A 6,368-nucleotide genomic window follows, 5' to 3' on the forward strand; every position below is an offset into this window, starting at 1 on the left:
CATGTGCATGGTTATATATATATATATATATATATATATATATATATATATATATATATATGAGAAATGATATAAGTCATATCACAAAACTATCATTAACAGTTTTATAGTTTCTGAATCTGGTCTTCTTTAAATATGGGTGTCATTCCTATTTTCAAAGCAAGATTCTTACTTCCTAAGAATACCACAAGAGAACCAGAACAAGAAAGGTAGAAAACCGAGTGCCCTCACTTCAGTTCTGAGGGGAAAGCGCCTAGGTTCGAACAGGTCAGGGACGCGGCATGTCACTTCACCCCAAGTTTACGAGTCACCAGTTTGGCATTTTAAAAATGCTTATTTGATCTTCACAAAGAATACTGGCTCACTTAGGCCAGAAATAAACCAAGATATTTGTTTTTCAGAAATAAATAGCCAAAAAGCTATAGTGAAAGAAAGTATAAACATAAATAACCATTGGTAATCCATACAGATAGGTTTTAAATAGAAAATGCAAACATATTGAAGTTATCAAAAGCATTGTAAGCTATAACAAGCTTGCTTTACTATAGTAGAATTGCAACAAATCCCCTGATTGGAAACACTAGAAATGATTTGTAATTCACCTCCTTTCGCTTGCTATGTGGTGTGTACCTGTCTAGGCACAGAGGATATAACAGTGGACAAAGCAGAGTGTCATTGCTCTCTGGCAAAATAAGTAGAAAATTATCATAAATAAAATGCATTATGTTATAAGGTAGAATACAGATTTTATTTTTTAAATAGGAATAGAGGAGTAAGAATAGTTATTTAAATGTTGGTAACCTACAAAGGCTTATAGAGACAGGCTTGAGACCAAAGGGAAATGGAATATATAGACTGCAGAAACATGTCTTAGGCTGATGCAATGGAAGAGGCAAAGGCTGCAGTACATGAGAAGCCTTGGCCTTAAAGAGCAAGGAAGTTGAATTGAGATGAAAGTAGTATTTGAACTGACATTAATGAAGAATACGAGGCCTGACCAGAAAGCAATGTAAGTTATAGGACATCACATCACTCTGGATAAGATGGCACTCCTTTAAACCTGTGGGTCACAACCCCTTTGAAGGTCGCAAGACCCATTCACAGTGGTCACCACAATATAGACGCTTACAATGATTCATAACAGTAGCAAAATTACAGTTATGAAGTAGTAATAACATAATTTTACGGTTTGGGATCACTGTAACCTGAAGTGTCTTACAGGGTCTCAGTGTTAAGAAGGTTGAGAACCGCTGCTCTAGAGGCACTCACACAACAGCTTACCTACTGTCTGTAAATCCAGTTCCAGGGAATCTGTCCTCTATAGTCTCTACACCACTGCATGCATGTGGTCCACAGGCATAAATGCAGGCAAAGCCACTACACACACACACACACACACACACACACACACACACGCCCATCCACACACACACGCACACGCACATACTCAAAGAAAATAATTATATAGAAAAGGAAACTGAGAGATATTATGCTTATTCCCTTCTACCTTTTTCTTTTAGATTTAAAGTGGAGGGATAATAAGCTAAATCTGTGGATAAGTTGAAGGTTATATTCCTGGGCAGTGAGAACAAAGAGTATATATGTTTCCATCAGCACTTATCCATGTCTCAACGATACATAGACCCTACTTAAGTTTGGGCTCAAAAGCCCCCTATGTTTTTAAAGGCCTGCTCACGGATTTCTGTTATTAGGGTTGGAGAAAAATTGAAAAAGTATGTACAGCTGCATCTTTGATTTGTCGGAGACATGTACTTGAAGAAAATAGTAGGACCCAGCTCCAAGTGTTCCTCTCTTAATCTCTCCACCAGGAAATGAATGACTTTGCTGGACCACACCCAGTGAATCGCAGGTTGAAGAGCAAAGGAGCCAACCAATCATGGACTAAAACCTCAGCAACCGTTGATTACCTCCCTGATGTGCTACAGTGATAGCAAACTGACTACTACAGAATAGTTGGGAGGTGCTTCAGAAAACCTCATTTGGGGTATAGAAACAAGTAAAAATGAGTAATATGAATGTTGATGTTTTAGTTAAGACAGGAATATGCATATTCTCAGAGGCAATATTCTAATTCATAAGACTTTAACATCTATCAGTATATACATATATGATTTATCACTAGACATGCAGCTGTCAGACTCTTAATCACCTATGAGAATTTGTGTTATGCACAGACTTAGTAAAAAGACAGATCTTTGTGTATGAGAGTATGCATATGAGTGTATATGTGTGTGAATGTGTTTTCTTAATATTAAGAACTGGCCTGGAATATTGTAATATTCTCTGCTTCTAATATAAACTGCTTTGCTATCCAGAACTTTAATCTCTTTTAAGTTTTCTTATTTAATTTATGTTTGGGATTTGTGAAACAAGAAGCATTTTGCATGTTGGATGCCTGCCTTGTTTATGAATATTACTCCATCAAATATTCATCAAGATTGGTAGCAGACAGCTGCTGATAGTGCATAAATGGGGAGTCAGGATGCTCACTGCCAAATTTTAACCTCTGTTATGTGAAGACAAAGGCTGTTCTTACTATAATCAACAACAAACTTTTCCCATCTTGCTTTGTTTTAGTAGCTGTCTGAAGGAAGAATCTAATCTTAACTTTCTTTCTTTCTTTCTTTCTTTCTTTCTTTCTTTCTTTCTTTCTTTCTTTCTTTCATCCATTCTTTCTTTCTTTTTCTTTCTTTCTCTTCTTTTTTGCTTGCTTTGAAGAGGATAGAATAGTGGAACAAAATGAGAAGTGTCACTCATTTGGACTGTCAGCCACTAAGTCCCAGCTTGACTGTCATGGTTGCTGATGGCTAGCATCCAGTCTAACTGCTAATTAGCCCTATTTTGAGAGAATTTTGTCCCTACTGTTTTGGGATCTGAGGGTTTTGACTGTCACCTCTGAGTTGAAGACTTCCATTTTTATTTGTAGGTAATGCTAGGTCTGAATTTAAGGAAAATGCAAGGTAATGGCCAAGAAACAAACACTGTAAACCTAGACAAACTGTTGATACACATGTTCCCCTCTTCTTTCTTCTAAAATGATGACAAATTATATATATAAATATAAATATGTATATATATATATATATACACACATTTTCTCTATACACACATGTACACACACACACACACACACACAAATATGCTACAGACAGTAAAACAGTGGAACAGTGGCAATCTCACAATAGGTCCTGCTTAATATATATGATTGTGATGTCTCACAAATCCCAATTGGAATTAAGGCTTGGAAGAATACTGGAGAGTCACTGGTCTGCATTGGGTTCCTAAAGAAATGGATTCTAATAACAGTGAAGGACTCCTACAATAACAAAATCTATGAGCTTGTCAGCAAGAGTGAGGGCACGTAGGCAAAAAGCAAATAGTCTGTCTCCTGTTGTCCTTCTGGCTGCACTGGTTCTGTCCACATTTACAGTTGGAACTCATGCTTCAAACTCTGATCGAGATCATCCCCCGCAGGAGTGCCCAGCAGCTTGCATTTTGATTGATTCCAGATTAAGTGAATTGACAAGCATGATTGTCAATCACAAGTCCTCAGTTTGACATGCAACCACATCTGCTCATCTCTTGCTTGATTTTCAAATCACAACAATATTCAGGTCAAAATCCCACCTACTATAACTATCCCACATACAACTGCTAACATGCCATATGTTTTAGAATAGGTGGTAATGTCCCCTGAGGAGTGCTTAGTCTTAGTATCTCACAACTTAATACGATACTATAGCTTCACAAGGATTAATTAACCCCTGGTATTTTCACCACCAATGTCATGTTACATGACAAAAAATAGAAGGAAGAAAACAAAATTATATGAACATATGTGTACACAAACATGCTTTTGACAAATACAACATAAACCTGAATGTCAGTTACCAGCCTCACTTCTGCAACTGGTCACATAGCATTCACTGGTATTTATTTTATTTTATATTTAATGTGTAAAATGGGTGGATTTTATTGTGTGATACCATATATATATATATATATATATATATATATATATATATATATATATATATATATATATATGTAGCCACCTAGGAAACAGGAGTCAGTACTACAGATTCACATATTCACTTTGAATAAAGGTTTTTGACTGCACTTTCCAATATTATCTGCGAGGATTAGAATTAGCACGTTCTCTTAAACTTCTGTACTGAATCACAAATAAGTAGATATAGTTTATTCACTGGAACTAGATCTGAAAATGTTTACAAACTTTTCAGTCACCTTCCATCTTTGCTGTTACATCTGCCTCCCTCTATCACCATGCTGAACCCCTCTCGTCGTTCACATCCTTTCCAGGGGAATCTTGAGGCAAGAATGTCTATCTGTTCCCTTGAAAGAATATGAACAAGCCCAACTCCTCCAACTCCATTTTGTCGTCTTGAAGTGTGTTTCATTTTGGCAGAATAAATAAAAATATTAGTAGCATTCTGAGAACCTAAATCCTGGCTGCCTTGTATCATAAACTATAGACATCTCTGTCGTATGTTCTGTAGACACCCATTTTAACTACAAGAATTTGTATTTGCCTGGTCTTTTGTCATCTGTCCTCACTGTTGTCCTGGAATTTACATAAGGCAGGTATACTTTTATAGAAATTCAAATTCACAGAGGTCAAACAATATGGCCAAGAAACCACAGGTATAACATGCCAGAATGAGCCAAACTCATATCACCTCATCTGAGATTCTATTACTGGAATGTGTCATGCTCTGGAGTTTAAGTGAATGAATGAAGGAACTTTCTAGGTCCCTTCAGGGATTTATTTTATACTTCTACTGGCTATTTTTTTCTCCTAGAATGCAAACAGTTATAAACAATTGGTTATAAAATTGGATCCTCTTAATTTTAGCTGTTCATTCATATTTCTCTTATTTCTAAATTTAAAGGAAATTATTTGTTCAATAGTCTTAAGTATTGCCTCTCAGAAAAGTTTTCAAGTTACCTATTTCTATTTGTCAAAAGAGAGCCAGCTACCATATCACAGATACCACTAATTCTTCTAAAAAAGTATTTCATATTTAAAAACAATTTTAAACATTAAAAAACCCTCATGGATTTTTATTCTCTAGAGTAGTAATATATATTTTTCTTCCTTTGCAATCAGTTTCCTCTTTATTCACTTGGTAACTATAGTCACTGTGTCTTCCTGCTGATTATCTGTCCCTAACACAATGCCAGTCTTACAGGAGTCAGGGGCTCTTGTTTTAAATATCACCTACAAAGAACAAACCATCCTAAACTGGAAAGTGAAACTTAATATTGAATCATTTGTGCCACATGATCAATACTGCTAACATATACCCAGGAACTACACATACATAAATTTAAAAAAAAGATTATGTGAACAATCCTGAAGAGGTCAAAGAACGTTCAAAGTTATGACCCTCAACTCACAGTAACATGTATAATTTAATACTTGAAAAACAAGGACATGGAGCTTGGGAGCACACATAGGAAATTGTTTTGTGATTTTCTTCATTTTGATTGTATTGCTTTCCTGCCTTCTGGAGGAAAGAGTTTGACTTCAAAAGTAATGAAATATTTACATCCTTCAGTTCTAAATGGTATTCTTGGGTGATTTTCTCAGCAGTCCATGTTTCTGGAGAGAGTTTATGGTTATTAAGAAGAGTCAATGCTTCTACAACAGTAATCTTGCCTTTTGGAATGTCCATGATATTCTTATCAAAGTGATCTCCCATTAGCAGTCTAAATTCCTTTGGTTCTTGTAGTGGTTCAACATCTTTTACCAGCAAGGAAGGTACGAATCTTTGGAATAGACATATACATCTCTTAGCAATGGCATCAGCTTGTTATCTTTTCTAGAAACGTCTTCGATTTCTGGATACTGACTCAGGTGCTCCTGCAGGAGGCTGCTGTTGGAAGGATGCTTGGGTGCCATGGAGGGCTTCCTCTTGCTGATCTCCCACTCTGCTTGCTTCTCCACATTGAAGTTCCTGAAGGCGCGGGTCTCACGAGCCCCCATCTCTACATCATGATATCCTTAGTTCACTAAGCACGTGTCACCGGTATTTATAATGATCTTCCTTGACTACTCATTCTACATGCCTTGTCCTGTGCACGCACTGCGGCAGCTGTTCAATCTTTACCTAGAGTGGGGAGCACACTTTCGTCATTAAAGATCTAGACCTTTTGTCATCTTGTCTGGGTTAGGTTGGGGTTTGCCATTAACCTTAGTAACAGGGCATGGTGGTACCAAGAGAGAGCCTAAAGGCTCTCCTGCTCTACTGTTATCTCCCATCTTGTCATTGTGGAGAAACAATTCATTTTCTTCACTGGTAATCTAAAAACACACTCACTGT

The 6,368-nt window shown here is 36.7% G+C and overlaps 1 pseudogene; it reads right to left on the reverse strand.

Annotated features, from left to right (window-relative positions):
* Window positions 1-5,523: 5,523 nt before the first annotated feature.
* LOC110328736 lies at window positions 5,524-6,031 on the reverse strand (annotated as a pseudogene).
* Window positions 6,032-6,368: the final 337 nt, after the last annotated feature.

This window comes from Mus pahari, chromosome 11 (genome assembly GCF_900095145.1).
Source record: "Mus pahari chromosome 11, PAHARI_EIJ_v1.1, whole genome shotgun sequence".
Taxonomy (NCBI): Eukaryota; Metazoa; Chordata; class Mammalia; order Rodentia; family Muridae; genus Mus; species Mus pahari.